A 15107-nucleotide genomic window follows, 5' to 3' on the forward strand; every position below is an offset into this window, starting at 1 on the left:
TTAAAAGTCCTTTCTAACTCGACGACAATGAACCCATCAAAATGTGAAAGCAATACCAACACCTGCACTTTATATTGATATAAAACCGCTCCCGAACATCACTTAGCTCATAATGTTCTCCCTCAACAACAACAATAAGGATACGGCTGCGAAAACACCCCTACTTTATAAAAACATACGAGAGGAAATGTCTCACCTAACCCACAAAACCTGCTAGAGCTTGAATAGGTTTAACAACTAGGCACTACATCGAGTATCTAAGTACCTTTTATTAGCCACGTGAGATACTGCAGTATATTTTCAATTTGGACACACACAAAACCTATGGTCCCGACACGCACGCAAGACAACTTTGCTCTAGGGTTATTGCTGAAGCAACTGTCACATAAAACTGGTGAATCTGCGCATAAAACACTATGCGAAGACCACTAGGAAGCACATAAATATTTCCATTTCACACGTATCAATGGAAGCTCTACAGGACGAGTTGCTGTTTTGCGCCTCCCTACGCTATACCCCGCGCACCAAATTGGAAGCAAGGGGAACCACTCTTTATGCACCAAGTCTCCCTATTGCCGCTATACCCGGAAGTATGCATACCATCACCTGAAATGATGCCGAATATCACGCACCAAGGCCTATGCTGCTATAAAAGCAGTGCAAGCGCACTAAAAATACAAGAATGGGTTCCTACATCCACTCTAATAAGCTGATGCCAGAAACGTAGCCAGTGCGCCCCAGAGCAGTAGGTTTCACTTGGCACCCTCAAAAGGCAGACGTAATCACCGATCGCACTTGAAGTCAGCACCATGGACACGCTAAAATCTCAGGTATACTCCCGAAACTCAAGTAGACAGTCGACAGTTAATAGCAGTGCGCTCACCCATGGATCAGTTTTGAACCTCTTACCTGCACCACGTTGCCTGGGCCGGAAATGACCACGAAGACTCGGGTTTTCTCGCCTTGGGAGACAACCACAGGCCGTGTGCTTCAATTATCAAGTTGAATGGGCTTTTTTATTAGTACACATGTGATTGTTAGGCCTATTTCGCGGTTTTTGCGCCTCCTATCTATCCGCTATCAGCCGTGCTCATCAAGCGCCCGCGGAAGTGCGTCATAAGTGCTAACAGGCAACCGCAACTGAAGCTATCAGATACTAAGGCTCGTCGGTATATTTAGTAAAGAGCAGCGGCAACTAGTTCGCGGAAAGGATAGCAATAATACAAGGACAGAGGCAATAGAAAAGATGCGCCATTAAGCAGGTGCTGCGTATGCGCAGTGAAGTTCTACACACCATGGGAAGCCTCGGCACACACTCTCGCCAGCCGCTTCCGCATTTCACGTCACCACCAAAGCGTCTCACCAACCAACACTGAGGCCGGCGCTAGCTCACGTTGCTCACATACATAAAAAAGTGGTTAATTATTACCGACGGGCTCTGGAAACCAGAGAGAAACCCAGATTAGCACCAGAAACAAATGCAAATTTGGGCCAATAAAAATAAAGCCAAATACAGTGAAATATCATTACTACGATTCCTACATTAACGAATTTTCCAAATTTACGAGCATTTAAAATTTTTTCTTCCTACTGGCTTTTTTTCATCGACGGGATCATTTTTCTGAATGAATTATATTAATATGAAAGGGCTTTTTACGGTCGCTTTCTCAAACAAGCTTTATTTATTCAATCAGTTTATGATTTCATGATCGAGATGTTGCGGTAGACAAGTGAGGGAAGCACCGCTCCTCTTGATCAACAAGTTCAAAAACCGTTGTGTTACATTTTTCCTCGAAGTATTTTTGACAGCAGTGACTCTTGCCAGGAACTTCCAGACTCAAGTTAACCGTATCTTTCCGCCAAAGTTCACATATTGGCTTTGATTTTTCTTGCTGATTCTGGTTCAGTACTGTAAGCGAAAAGAAATTGTTTCAAATGCTGTCAACAAACTAAGAGTGCATTTGGTTTCTGAAATAAAATTCAGAAAGCTATTTTTCATGAAGGAGCTACGCAAAAAATACAATTAACGTCCCTTTCCAGCTACATGACGAGCAATTAAATGTTCTCAATTTTAGAGTACGCTTCAAGACCTTCCGCGATGGCTCAGTAGCTCAGGTGTTGAGCGGCTGAGCACGAGGTCGCCGGTTTGATACTTGTACAGTAATTTTATCCAACCCACATTTATCTTCCCCTCCTACTTTGGGTCGGCACTATCTATTTTAACGAGGAATTGAAACTCCTGTGTTCCGTTTCAAAGCAAATAGTTTAAAGGCCCGTTCAGTAGCAAACCAGCCATCACGCGTGCTCACCTAGAAGCGGCGTAGTGGCTCTCAAAATAGCCGATTTCGCTAAGGGAAAAATTTAGGTAATAAAGTTATGAACACTCCCCAAGAGTTTAGAACAGACTCTGGAGTGCGGTTCCAGCCCACATCTCTGGTTGCACTCTCTAATTCACCTAAATACGTAAAAACGGTGCCCATGGTAACACGTTTGACAACAACAAAGCGTGCTGACCGCAATGCGTGGCCAGCATTCTTGCATCGGGCGTATCAAAATTGTCGTATTTCTTCTCGGTAATATAGACGAACATAATATTATGGAGCCGCGCCTTGGCCTGGTTATCTTCATTGTGGTGTCTTTTTTTTTTGCTTTATTGCAGTAATTGCCGTTCTCTGCGTGAATCGGAAGTCAGCTGATACATATTTTGGGGAAGCTGACTAGAAGTGGACGTGGTGAATGCGTGGTAGCCTTCGTGATAAAACTTGACAAGGGTATAGACCCGTATCTTGTAGACCCGTATCTTGGTATCCCTTACGTTACCCTAAATGTTTATCGCTTGTTGAGTCGCCTCACTACATGACCAGCCTAACTCCACTTTTTCGTTATTTAAACACTCATATCTTCTACTCTACTTTGTTCTCTTATCAAAATATCTCGTTTTCTGTCCCTGAGTGTTCTTCCTAACATTATTCTTACTACGATCAATTGAGCCAAGCTAATTTGGCTTTCTAGTTGTTTAATCCGCCGGGAAGTTTCAGCTCCGTATGTCATAACCAGAAATGTAAACTGCTGTCGATCTTTCTTTTGAGTGACATTGGTAGCTTACTTTTGATTTTTGGGAGTGCTTGCAGACTGTTTCTGATCCCATACCTCTTCTGCGTACGCATTTTTCTTTTGTGTTTGTGGTAACCACAAATCATCTGTCCGAGGTAGTGATATTTATTTATTGATACTCTTAGAACCATATGGTATTACAGAGGGGAGTGATTATAAGCCGAAACAGTAAAGAAGTAGTGCATTATGCGATGCAAACAAATTTTCGCTTATACAATTGTAGCTAAAAAACAGAAACAGAAACAGAACCGAAAAAGTAGATAATCAGATACAAAAAATTTCTAGCTTATACGATGTTAGCTGATGCCTTCCTAAATAATTGATGATCTTGAATGGCGGCCGTAAGGGCGGGAAGATGGTTCAATTCAATGGATATACGAGGTTTATATGAGTGAAAGAAACTTTTGGTTCCGCATGATGGCGCTGCTACTTCATGAACGCGATCTAAACAAGGAGTTGTAGACAGCGGAGGCAAAATCAGCTTGTCACGTAGGATTAGAGGTGATATATTTTATGAAACAAGCTGAGGCGAACGATTTTGCACAGAGATCCTAAATATGGAAGGTTAGGACTAGATTTCATTGCGGTTATGCTGACTGTTCGATTATAGTTACTAAGTACAAATGGAGAGAGTTGTCTTGGATTGTTTCAAGTGAATGTATTAGGTTATGTTGGGCTGAATCCCAAACGGAGGCGCGTTATTTCAGTTTGCGATGAATTAGTGCTTTATATAAAAGGAGTTTTAAGGAGGAAGGTTCTTTAGAAAAATCACAGCGCGAATAACCCAACATTCTGTTAGCGCTAATAATAACATAATCAATGCGAAAATCCCATGTCAGATTGGAGGTTATATGTGTAATGAAATGGGCCGGATCACACGAAACGGAGGGAACGCTGTGGGTGCGGATGAGGAAATTACATTATATTTACAGACTGGACAGCAGAGAGGGTTTAAGCAATGACAAAAGGGAATTCACGAAGCGTTATGGAGAAACTCGGATAATAAAAGCAGCCCACGCGGCCCGCTCCAGCGCCCGCAACTACAAAGTCCGCGCACCGTCCCCGCGTAAACGTCCCGAGGGCAGGAAACGCTCACAGTCGGTTGTATGGGACGCGGGTGCCGACGTCGCCCTCGTTGCGGTGTCCGCGTCGTTGAGGTTGGCTACCCAGGTTCCGAAGCCAGAAGACTTTCAGCCGGGTCCGCTGACGGCCTTGCTCCCGCCTCGCGCCTGGTCACGCGCCGTTCGGAACGCCGGAGCCCGGTCGACGGTGGCCCGTGCTGGCGACGATGTCCCGGGCCTTGGCGGCGACGCCCGGAAGCGTAGCGGAGACGGCGACGGCCTTGCCTCACTGTGGCACGTAGACCAGACGTCTTGCCCTGAGGTCGCACAGAGCCGTGCCCCGCTCAGTCCGCCTTGTTCCCTGGCTCCGTCTCGCTCCCTGCACCCGTGCCTCCTTCACCTCTTCTTCTTCCAACTCATCAGCAGGCGCTTGGCGTTGAGCTTCGGCTTTTTCGCGTAGAATGTGGCGTCATTCCCCTTCGCGGGTATGTTCCATCACATTATCCCCCGCTTAAGAAAGTTGTTCGGGAACAACTATTCTACAGTCCATAGCAGAGTCCCAAAAGTCTAACACGTACCCACACACAGACAAAAACACGCGCAGTCTCCACGAAGAAATTGGGTTGAAGCAAACATGGGGATCGCTAAGGCAGGTAAAAAGTAATTAATCAAATGCGACTCAAGTAATCAGCTCCTACGTTGTCACTGCCTTTGATATAATCGACAGAGGAGGAATATTCGTGCAAGGCTAAGCTCCAGCGCAAAACTCTGTTGTTTACATGCTTTGCTGATTGCAAATATTGCAAGGGTTGGTGATCACATTGTATCTCAAATGGTTTGCCGTACAGATAAATGTGGAATTTGTGTACAGCCAAATGAGAGCTAGACACTCCCGTTCAATGGTGGAGTAGCGGGTTTCTCGTGGCAAAAGTTTACGGTTTGCATAGCCGACAGGGCGTAAAATGTTGTCGCTACCACGTTGCAGAAGAACGGCGCCCAGACTGGTGTTTGAGGCGTCTGTCCTTAACATGAACGGATGATCCTGGTCGGGTGCTTGGAGAATCGGAGCCAACGAAAGTTTCTCTTTGAGGGTGGTAAACGCAGCTTCCTGAGAGTCGCCCCAAGCAACAGTGTTTCGTTGTCCTTTCTTCGTCAGGTCGGTTAGGGGTTTTGTGAGGGTCGCATAATTCGGAATTAACTTCGATAACAACCTGTCAAGCCGAGGAAGGACCGAACAGCTTTTTTGGTCGTCGGCCGTTTGGACTCTAAAATTTTGTCCAAAGTCTTCAGTAGTGGTCGGACCTTCGAATCTCCGATGCGATGTCCCGGGAATGCTATGTCGCTTTCTCCGATCTCGCACTTGCTGGGTTTAATAGTGAGGTTGTCGTGCTGGATCTGTTGGAAAACTTCACGTAGGGTGTTGAGATGTTCCGGCCATGTATCCGTGGCTACGATAATGTTGTCGACGTAATGATGGACTTTAGGCAAACCTCCAAGTACAGCTCGCATGAGGCGTGCAAAGACGGCAGGGGCTGTCTTGATACCAAAATGCATGTAGCGGAAATGGTAAAGTCCTGAAAGGCTCGAAAACGCAGTCTTCTCCCGGCTTTCCGGATCCATCGGGACTTGCCAGTAGCCCTTTGTGAAGTCAAACTTTGAGAAGTATTTCTTTTTGCCCGCAAGGGCGAGTAGTACGTCAATACGTGGAATCGGTTCACAGTCCGGAAGTAGAAGCTTGTTTAGCTCCCAAAAATCTATGCAAAGCCTGATGGTGCCGTCAGGTTTCTTAACCACCACAATCGGGGCGTGGTATGGCGACTTCGATTTCTCTATAATACCCATGCTTAACATCTCTTGCACCTCTTTCTCAATTGTCTCAAGGAGAGCTAGAGGAATCGGGTATTGCGGTACATGTACCGGCTTGTCGGAAGTTAATGTTAGCGAACAGTTAACTAGATCAGTCTTCCCGGGCAAATCCGAAATTATTTCCCCGAACTGTTGGAATAAGGTGCGGACCTCTCTAAGCTGTTCATCGTCAAGATTGGCCGACAACTTGATGTCTGCGGCCGACTGAGTTCGAACGAGAGGTAGCATAGGTAGAACCTCCATCGATTCGTTATACATTGGCTCATCTGACGGAGAAACGGCGTCGTCTACCGCTGCGACTCCAGATGCTTGGAGTGGAGTCGGTGGGTCTCGTTCGTCGTAAAGTTTTAACATGTTAATGTGGAAAACTTTGCACTTTTCCCCAAGGTTGATGACGTAATCAACCTCGTTTTTTTTCTCTGCAACCTCGAACGGGCCTTTCCATTGCAATAAATGTTTTTTAGAGTCGGTAGGAAGCAAAATGAGGACTTTATCTCCTATAGACAGCTTTCTCGGGCGACTCTTCCGGTCGTAGTACCTCTTCTGCTTCGAGTGGCTTTTCTCAAGCTCCGCATGCGACAGTTCACAGGTGGCCTCGAGTCGCTCTCGAAGGCCGACGAGGTAGCTGTATGTAGACCTCACCTCACTCTCGATGATGTCATTCGTCCACAGCTCCTTGAGCACGGTCAAGGGTCCTCGGATGTGACGGCCGTAAATCAGGTCGAATGGCGGAAAGCCTAGACTTGCTTGAGGAACTTCCCTGTAGGCGAAGAGAAGTGGTGCAAGGTATCGGTCCCAGTACTTCGGCTTCTCCTGACACATCTTTTTCAGCATGCTTTTGAGGGTGCCATTAAACTTCTCTATGAGTCCGTTCGCCATTGCGTGGTACGGGGTAGTTCGGAAAAGTCGAACCGATAGCAGTAGGCCTACCTCCTTCATAAGCTGTGAGGTAAAGCTCGCCACTTTTTGTAATGAAATGGGCCGGATCACACGAAACGGAGGGAACGCTCTTGGTGCGGATGAGGAAATGACAATATATTTACAGACTGGACAGCACAGAGGGTTTAAGCAATGACAAAAGGGAATTCACAAAGCTTTATGGAGAAACTCAGATAATAAAAACAGCCCACGCGGCCCGCTCCAGCGCCCGCAACTACAAAGTCCGCGCACCGTCCCCGCGTAAACGTCCCGAGGGCAGGAAACGCTCACAGTCGGTTGTATGGGACGCGGGTGCCGACGTCGCCCTCGTAGCGGTGTCCGCGTCGTTGAGGGTGGCTAACCACGTTCCGAAGCCAGAAGACTTTCAGCCGGGTCCGCTGACGGCCTTGCTCCCGCCTCGCGCCCGGTCACGCGCCGTTCGGAACGCCGGAGCCCGGTCGGCGGTGGCCCGTGCTGGCGACGATGTCCCGGGCCTTGGCGGTGACGCCCGGAACCGTAGCGGAGACTGGTGACGGCCTTGCCTCACTGTGGCACGTAGACCAGACGTCTTTCTCTGAGGTCGCACAGAACCGTGCCCCGTTCAGTCCGCCTTGTTCCCTGGTTCCATCTCGCTCCCTGCGCCCGTGCCTCTTTCACCTCTTCTTCTTCCAACTCATCAGCAGGCGCTTGGCGTTGACCTTCGGCTTTTTCGCGTAGAATGTGGCGTCATTCCGCTTCGCGGGTATGTTCCATTACATTATGAACACCTAAATATTTATAACCGTTAACAGTATTTAAAGCAACGTTATTAAGGAAGAAAGAAGGAAGAGCGTTAGAGGTTCTTGACAGTTTCATAATTTACATTTGCTAGTGTTTAGTTACATTGAAAAATTATTACACCAGACGTAAATTGTATTAAGTTCTGCTTCGACAGCGGCTACTTCATTATTAGAGGTTTTTTCACGAAAAATACCGCAATTGTCGGCAAAAAAATGTACGTGAGAAGAAATATCAGAAGGCAGGTCATTCATAAAGACAAGAAAAGGAAGTGGATCAAGTAGGCAACCTTGCGGCACGCCAGAACGAACGGGTCTTTAGGGTGAACTATTGTTGGCTGACACGTACTGGAAATAATTGTTTGGAAATATGTTGATCCAAGTAAGACGTTTGGGGTTAAGGTTTACTTGGTGAAGTTCAGATAACAATAACTTATGGAAAACTTTATCGAACACTTTCGAAAAATCAAGAAATATGCAGCCGGCTATTAAAGAACGGTCAAGGATGATGTTCATTTTGTTCGTGCAAGATACCAGTTGTCTTTTACATAAGTAAGGCTTCCGAAAATCATGCTGCGTGTTTGCGAAAAATGAATTTGACTCAAGGAAATTAGCAAGATTGGAAAACAAAATATTGCCGCGAACCATACATTGGGTTTGTTTATTTGTGTTTTGCTTTTACCACCCGGCTGCGCCGGTCTGTGTTATCTCTGCGCCAAGGGAAGCGCGTTTTCCATTCTTTCTTTCTGTGCCGCATGTGTTATGTGTCGTGATAGGGAGAGCATTCCAATCTGACGTGAACAGCCCAGAATAATCTTCTTGGATCTACTATATTCTCGATGTGAATCGACGTTTCGAGAACCACGCGCGCCGAAAGATAAAAAGCCTGCAGTGCGGACGCCGGAGCATTCGATTCGACGACACTCGCCTGTGCAAGTCACTTTGTTCACCGCTGCTTCGCCGCCTCTGTATTCTTTTGAGTTGTTAGGGGAGCACAAGTTCGCTCCAATAAACGTGTTTCTCATTCAAGACAACTGCATCGTTCTTGTCTTCGCGACATCTGGTGGAGGTGCGGGGTACTAAGTCTTTATGCCCTCTCCGACATCTCGAAGCCGCCAAGCCAGTCCAACCAGAGAAAGCCCCCGACTGCAAGGATTGCTACCCGAGTTCGGTCTTCTGCCAGAAGGGCCCAAGAGAAGGAACGCTGCAACCAACACGATGGTGCAAGAAACAACGTCGCCAATCATCCTGCAGCAGCCCCGAGAACCGCCATCGTTCCGGGGAGCCCCCGCTGAAGACCCCGAAGAATGGTTGGAGAAGCTGGAGCGCGTCCGCATCTTCAACAGGTGGGACGACGAAGAAACTTTCCGGCATGTCTTCTTTTACTTAGAAGATGCTGCTCGAACTTGGTTCGAGAAACATGAGAGCTCTTTAACCGACTGGACTCAATTCAAAAGGGAGTTCCTAATGACTTTCACTACCGTGGTGAGAAAAGAGCGAGCTGCGCTTTTGCTTGAGACTCGAACGCAGCACCCCAACGAAGGAGTCGTGATTTTTGTTGAGGACATGAAGCGACTTTTTCGTCGTGCGGACCCTGAAATGACCGAGGAAAAGAAGCTCAGGTTTCTAATGCGAGGAGTGAAGCAAGAGCTTTTTGCTTGTCTAGTCCGTAACCCTCCAAAGACATTGGCGGAATTTGCGTCTGAGGCGGCCGCAATGGAGAAGACGCTAGAAATTCGAACGAGGCAGTACGATCGCCCTGTCAACGCGCTGTCCTCGGACCCATCGGTGCCGCAAATGGAAGCTCCGATACATTGCGAGAGACCAACCGAGCAGTGGTCAGGGAGGAGCTTCGGCAGCTTTTTCCAACGACGCCGCCACCTCAAGTGGCTTCCCTGACCGACGTAATCCGAGAAGTCCAAAACGCACTGGGAACTTCTACGCCATCGGAAGCACCCCGCGAACCACAAGCCATGACCTACTCCTCGGCTGTTCGTCAACCCCGCCCTGCTCCAACCCGTCGTCAAGAGGCCGAGCCATACCGCCGTCCAATGCCGCCCGCCCGACGCCTTGTAGACCAATACCAGACGCCAAGGAAGACCGACGTGTGGCGAACGCCCGATAATCGCCCGCTGTGCTACCACTGAGGAGAGGCCGACCACATCTACCGTCGCTGTCCCTACAAGAGGCTCGGTTTGCGAGGCTTCTCCGTCGACGCCCCACGCCCCCGATACGGCCAGCGCCCTGCTGAGATCGAAGAATACCTCTCCAACACCAACCGAGGACCAGCCCGCTTCAACCGTTCACCGTCGCCCTACCCGTATCAGTCACCGAACCGCCGTAGCACTGCTGACTTCTGACGTGGAAGGTCCCCCAGCCCACGCGGGGGAAACCAAAAGCAGCAACTTCGGGGGGTAAAGTTGCACAACGGCGGAAAAATGAAAACCTTCCAACGACGCAGCGACTCGCTGAAGACCATCATTCACGACATGCCCTCAACCCGACGACCCGACCTAGCCCTAACGAGACTCCTGAACACGACGACAGCTACACGGCGCTACGCGTACCCGACCTGACCGAGACGTCCGTTGAGAAGACGACGACAACGACGATGCACAGTGCCCGACCGTCAACACGTACAAGCAGAGATACGACGCCCCGACGAACCCGGAACTCGAGGAAGACTGCATCTGACGTCAAGGTGTCCATCGACGACTTTGACGTAGTCGCCCTTGTAGACACGGGAGCTGACTATTCGGTAATGAGCGGACCATTTGCGTCTAAACTGAAGAAAGTTATGACCAGATGGGACGGTCCGCACATACGCACAGCAGGAGGCCACCTCGTGACGCCAAGTGGAACGTGCACATCGCGCGTCACCATAGACGGTACAACGTACCCTGCGGCGTTCGTCATTCTGCCTAACTGCTCCCGCGACGTAATTCTTGGAATGGACTTTTTGATGGACAACGGTGCAATAATCGATCTGCAGACCAAGTCAATAACTTTTTCCCCCAATCACTCCATGACGCCGGAACCGAACCCCGAACGACGTGCTGCTGTAAGGATTGCCGATGATCATGTCACCCTGCCACCCCGCGCAAGCTTGATGGTCGCAGTCTACTGTGAAGATGCTGCTCCTGACGTCGACGCTATCGTAGACACCGATCAAAGGGTGCTTCTCAACCGTAGTGTGTCGGTCGCAAGAGGCATTGCGCGCTTCAAGGAACACCAATCCCACATTTTGGTTACGAATTTCACCGAGGAGTATCAGCATTTAAACAAGGGTGCGGCAATTGCATTCCTCGAAGAAGCGCAAGAAGCAAGTGACGTGATCGCGGTCGCCGACTTTGAAGGCACACCCGTAGAAACCTCCAAGCTCCCGCAGCCTTTCGACGTGAATCCGGCGCTACCGCAAGAACAAGGGAACAAGTTATTGGCTTTGCTGCGTCGCTATAGCGAATGTTTTTCGTCGAGCGCAAAACTACGTCAGACCCCTCTAGCGAAGCACCGAATAATAACCGAAGATGGAGCCCGACCCACCCGACAGTCACCGTACCGCGTCTCTTCACACTTACGGGAAGCCATCCGGACTCAAGTCGACGACGTGCTCAGCGACGACATTATACAGCCCTCGAAAAGCCCCTGGGCTGCGCCCGTCGTACTCGTAAAGAAAAAAGACGGCACATTAAGGTTTTGTGTTGATTACCGGCGACTGAACAAAATCACGAAAAAGGACGTGTACCCCCTCCCCCGAATCGACGACGCCCTCGACCACCTCTGCCACGCGAAGTACTTCTCATCGATGGACCTGAAGACCGGCTACTGGCAAATTGAAGTGGACGAGAGAGACCGAGAGAAGACTGCATTTATAACCCCAGACGGCCTAAACTAGTTCAAGGTGATGCCGTTTGGGCTGTGCACAGCACCAGCGACGTTTCAAAGAGTCATGGACACTGTGCTAGCTGGCCTTAAGTGGCACACCTGCCTCGTATACCTCGACGACGTAGTGGTATTCGCCCGGACTTTCGACGAACACCTTGCAAGGTTGGAGTCTGTACTCGAGGAAATTCGTACGTCGGGGTTGACGCTGAAGCCTGAAAAGTGCCGTTTCGCATACGGGGAACTCAAGTTCTTGGGTCACGTCGTCAACGCCGCGGTAGTACTACCTGACCCGGCAAAAACTTCAGCCATTGCGAACTTCCCAAGGCCGAAAGACAAGAAAGGCGTGCGAAGATTTCTCGGGCTGTGCGCATACTACCGGCGCTTCGTCGCAAACTTCGCACGCATTGCAGAGCCACTCACGCGCTTGACGAAAGATAGCACCCCTTTCAGCTGGGAAAACGACCAAGAAAAAGCATTCTGCGAGCTCCAAAAACGCCTGGAAAGACCGCCCGTGCTCGCTCATTTCGACGAAAATGCCGAAACGGAAATACACACGGACGCCAGTGATATAGGCTTGGGTGCCGTCCTTGTCCAAAAGCAAAGCGGCTGCGAAAGGGTAATCGCCTATGCCAGCCGTGGTCTGTCGAAAAAGGAGAAAAACTATTCTGCCTCTGAGAAAGAGTGCCTGGCTATTATATGGGCGATGTCAAAATTTCGCCCATACGTGTATGGAAGGCCATTCAATTGGAAGGACCCCTCTGGCCGTCTTGGGCGGTGGAGCTTGCGCCTACAGGAGTTCGACGTTACAGCCGTTTATAAATCCGGCAGGAAACACTCCGACGCCGACTGCCTGTCCCGCGCCCCCGTCGACCCACCACCACAAGACGCTGACGAAGACAGCGCATTCTTCGAGATCGTGACGGAGAGCGACCTAGCCGCCCAGCAGCGTGCCGACCCCGACTTACGCGTCATAATCGAGTACCTCGAGGGATGCAACGTTGCCGTTCCTAGGACCTTCAAACGCAGCTTACCAGCATTCAGCCTGAGAACCTCCGCCCTCGTGAAGAAGAATTTCAGCCCCGGAACAAGAGCGAATTACCTTCTCGTCATCCCTGCGGACCTTCGTGACGAAATTTTGGAAGCGTGCCACGACGACCCGTCTTCCGGACACCTCGGCACAGCGCGCACTATTGGAAAAATCAAGGCGAGGTACTACTGGCCCGGCCTTACCTCTGACGTCACCCACTACGTCCGGAGCTGCCGTGACTGCCAGCGACGAAAAACGCCGCCGACAAGACCCGCCGGACTTCTGCAACCGATCGCCGTCCCATCGAGGCCATTTCAACAGATTGGAATGGACCTTTTAGGCCCGTTCCCTACATCACGATCACAGAACAAGTGGATTGTCGTAGCGACAGACTACATGACGCGCTACGCAGAGACCGCCGCTCTTACGAGGGGGACTGCACAAGAAGTGGCAAAGTTCTATAAGCCAAGTTGTGCTGCGACATGGAGCCCCGGAAGTCCTAATCTCCGACCGCGGAACGGCATTTACTGCGGAGCTGATTCAAGGAGTATTACGCTACAGCAACACGGATCACCGAAGAACGACGGCGTACCACCCCCAAACGAACGGACTAACAGAACGTTTGAACAAGACAATCGCAGATATGCTGTCAATGTACGTTGACGTTGAACATAAGACTTGGGACGAAGTGCTCCCGTATGTCACGTTTGCGTACAACACGGCTATCCAGGAGACAACGCAACTGACGCCGTTCGAGCATGTCTACGGTAGAAGGCCAACTACGATGCTCGACGCCATGCTTCCGCACGTAGAAGACGATGACCTCAACGCCGACGTCCACGGATATCTTCAACGTGCGGAGGAGGCCCGCCAGCTCGCTCGACTTCGTATAACGAACCAGCAGCTGGTGGATGCGGGCCGCTACAACCTCCGACGCCGAGACGCCGAGTACCAACCAGGGGATGGTGTGTGGGTTTGGACTCCCATCCGACGACGCGGACTCAGTGAGAAGGTCCTGCGACGGTATTTCGGACCCTACCAGATTCTACGACGTGTCGGCCAACTTACCTACGAGGTGATCCCCGATGGTGATTCCGGAACATCACGACGACGCACGCGGCCCGAAGTCGTTCACGTGGTTCGCTTAAAACCTTTCTACGGACGATAACGAATTTTATTTTTATTTTCGGACTGTCGCTTATGTTAGCATCGGGTCGATGCACTCTTAGAGGGGGGTAAGGCCGCGAACCATACATTGGGTTTGTTTATTTGTGTTTTGCTTTTACCGCCCGGCTGCGCCAGTCTGTGTTATCTCTGCGCCAAGGGAAGCGCGTGTTCCATTCTTTCTTTCTGTGCCGCATGTGTTATCTGTCGTGTTAGGGAGAGCATTCCGATCTAACGTGAACAGCCCAGAATAATCTTCTTGGATCTACTATGTTCTCGATGTGAATCGACGTTTCGAGAACCACGCGTGCCGAAAGATAAAAAGCCTGCAGTGCGGACGCCGGAGCATTCGATTCGACGACAGTCGCCTGTGCAAGTCACTTTGTTGACCGCTGCTTCGCCGCCTCTGTACTCTTTTGAGTTGTTAGGGGAGCACAAGTTCGCTCCAATAAACGTGTTTTAAGTGCGAATGCACTTTATAAGCGACCCCAAACCATCCACCGCCGGCGGCGGCGGCGGCGGCGTCCGCAGTGCTCCTCTATATTTAAAAAAGAAACAGCATCCGGCGCCAGGTTTCGATCCGAGGGCTTTGCGGCCGCAGCGCGACGCTCTACCGACCAAGCCACGGACGCGACGCTGATATCAGTGACGCGCCTTATATCTTTAACGCATTCAAACTACGTCGTCAGCGGCGTGCGTTGGCGACTCAGCGGCGTTATAGCGGCTTGATAACTGCGTGGTGTACACGTGATACTACAAACCCGATGGAAGAGATGGAAGAGAAGGCGGCGAGGCGGTGGGCTGCGGGGGCCGAGCGCAAGCGCCGCAAGCGGGCCGACAACCGTGCATTCGCACTTTCACATTCTCCCCCTCGGGGAAATGCGGGGGAATTTTCTCATTCAAGACAACTGCATCGTTCTTGTCTTCGCGACAATAAGTTAAAATATTTCGCATGATATTCTAGTAAGAGATACAGGGCGGTAATCTAAAGCAGAGTGCTTGCTACCTCATTTATATAATGAAACCAGCTGCCCGACCTGCCAATCAAGGCCACTTTTTTCGAGGGACTGCTGAAAAATCATGGTAAGTATAATGGACGAGGAAACGCAAGTACTTATTTAAAACTTGGGAATAATTAAATAACCAACTAGGCCCAAAAAAGGTTTTAGCGACTTGATTAGGACAGCAATGCCACTTGGTTCAATAGTTATTGGGGGCATTCTAGGTAATTAAATTGTTGGAAGGAAGATACAATATTACTTGAACGAAGTGAGAAATTCGCTGTAAAAGCATCAT

The 15107-nt window shown here is 49.9% G+C and overlaps 1 pseudogene; it reads right to left on the reverse strand.

Annotated features, from left to right (window-relative positions):
* Positions 1–1703: 1703 nt before the first annotated feature.
* Positions 1704–15107, reverse strand: part of LOC144172505 (uncharacterized) — a 55721-nt pseudogene continuing 42317 nt past the window's right edge.

Source organism: Haemaphysalis longicornis, unplaced genomic scaffold, assembly GCF_048455015.1.
Source record: "Haemaphysalis longicornis isolate Haplotype H1 unplaced genomic scaffold, Haemaphysalis longicornis Haplotype H1 scaffold_23, whole genome shotgun sequence".
NCBI lineage: Eukaryota > Metazoa > Arthropoda > Arachnida > Ixodida > Ixodidae > Haemaphysalis > Haemaphysalis longicornis.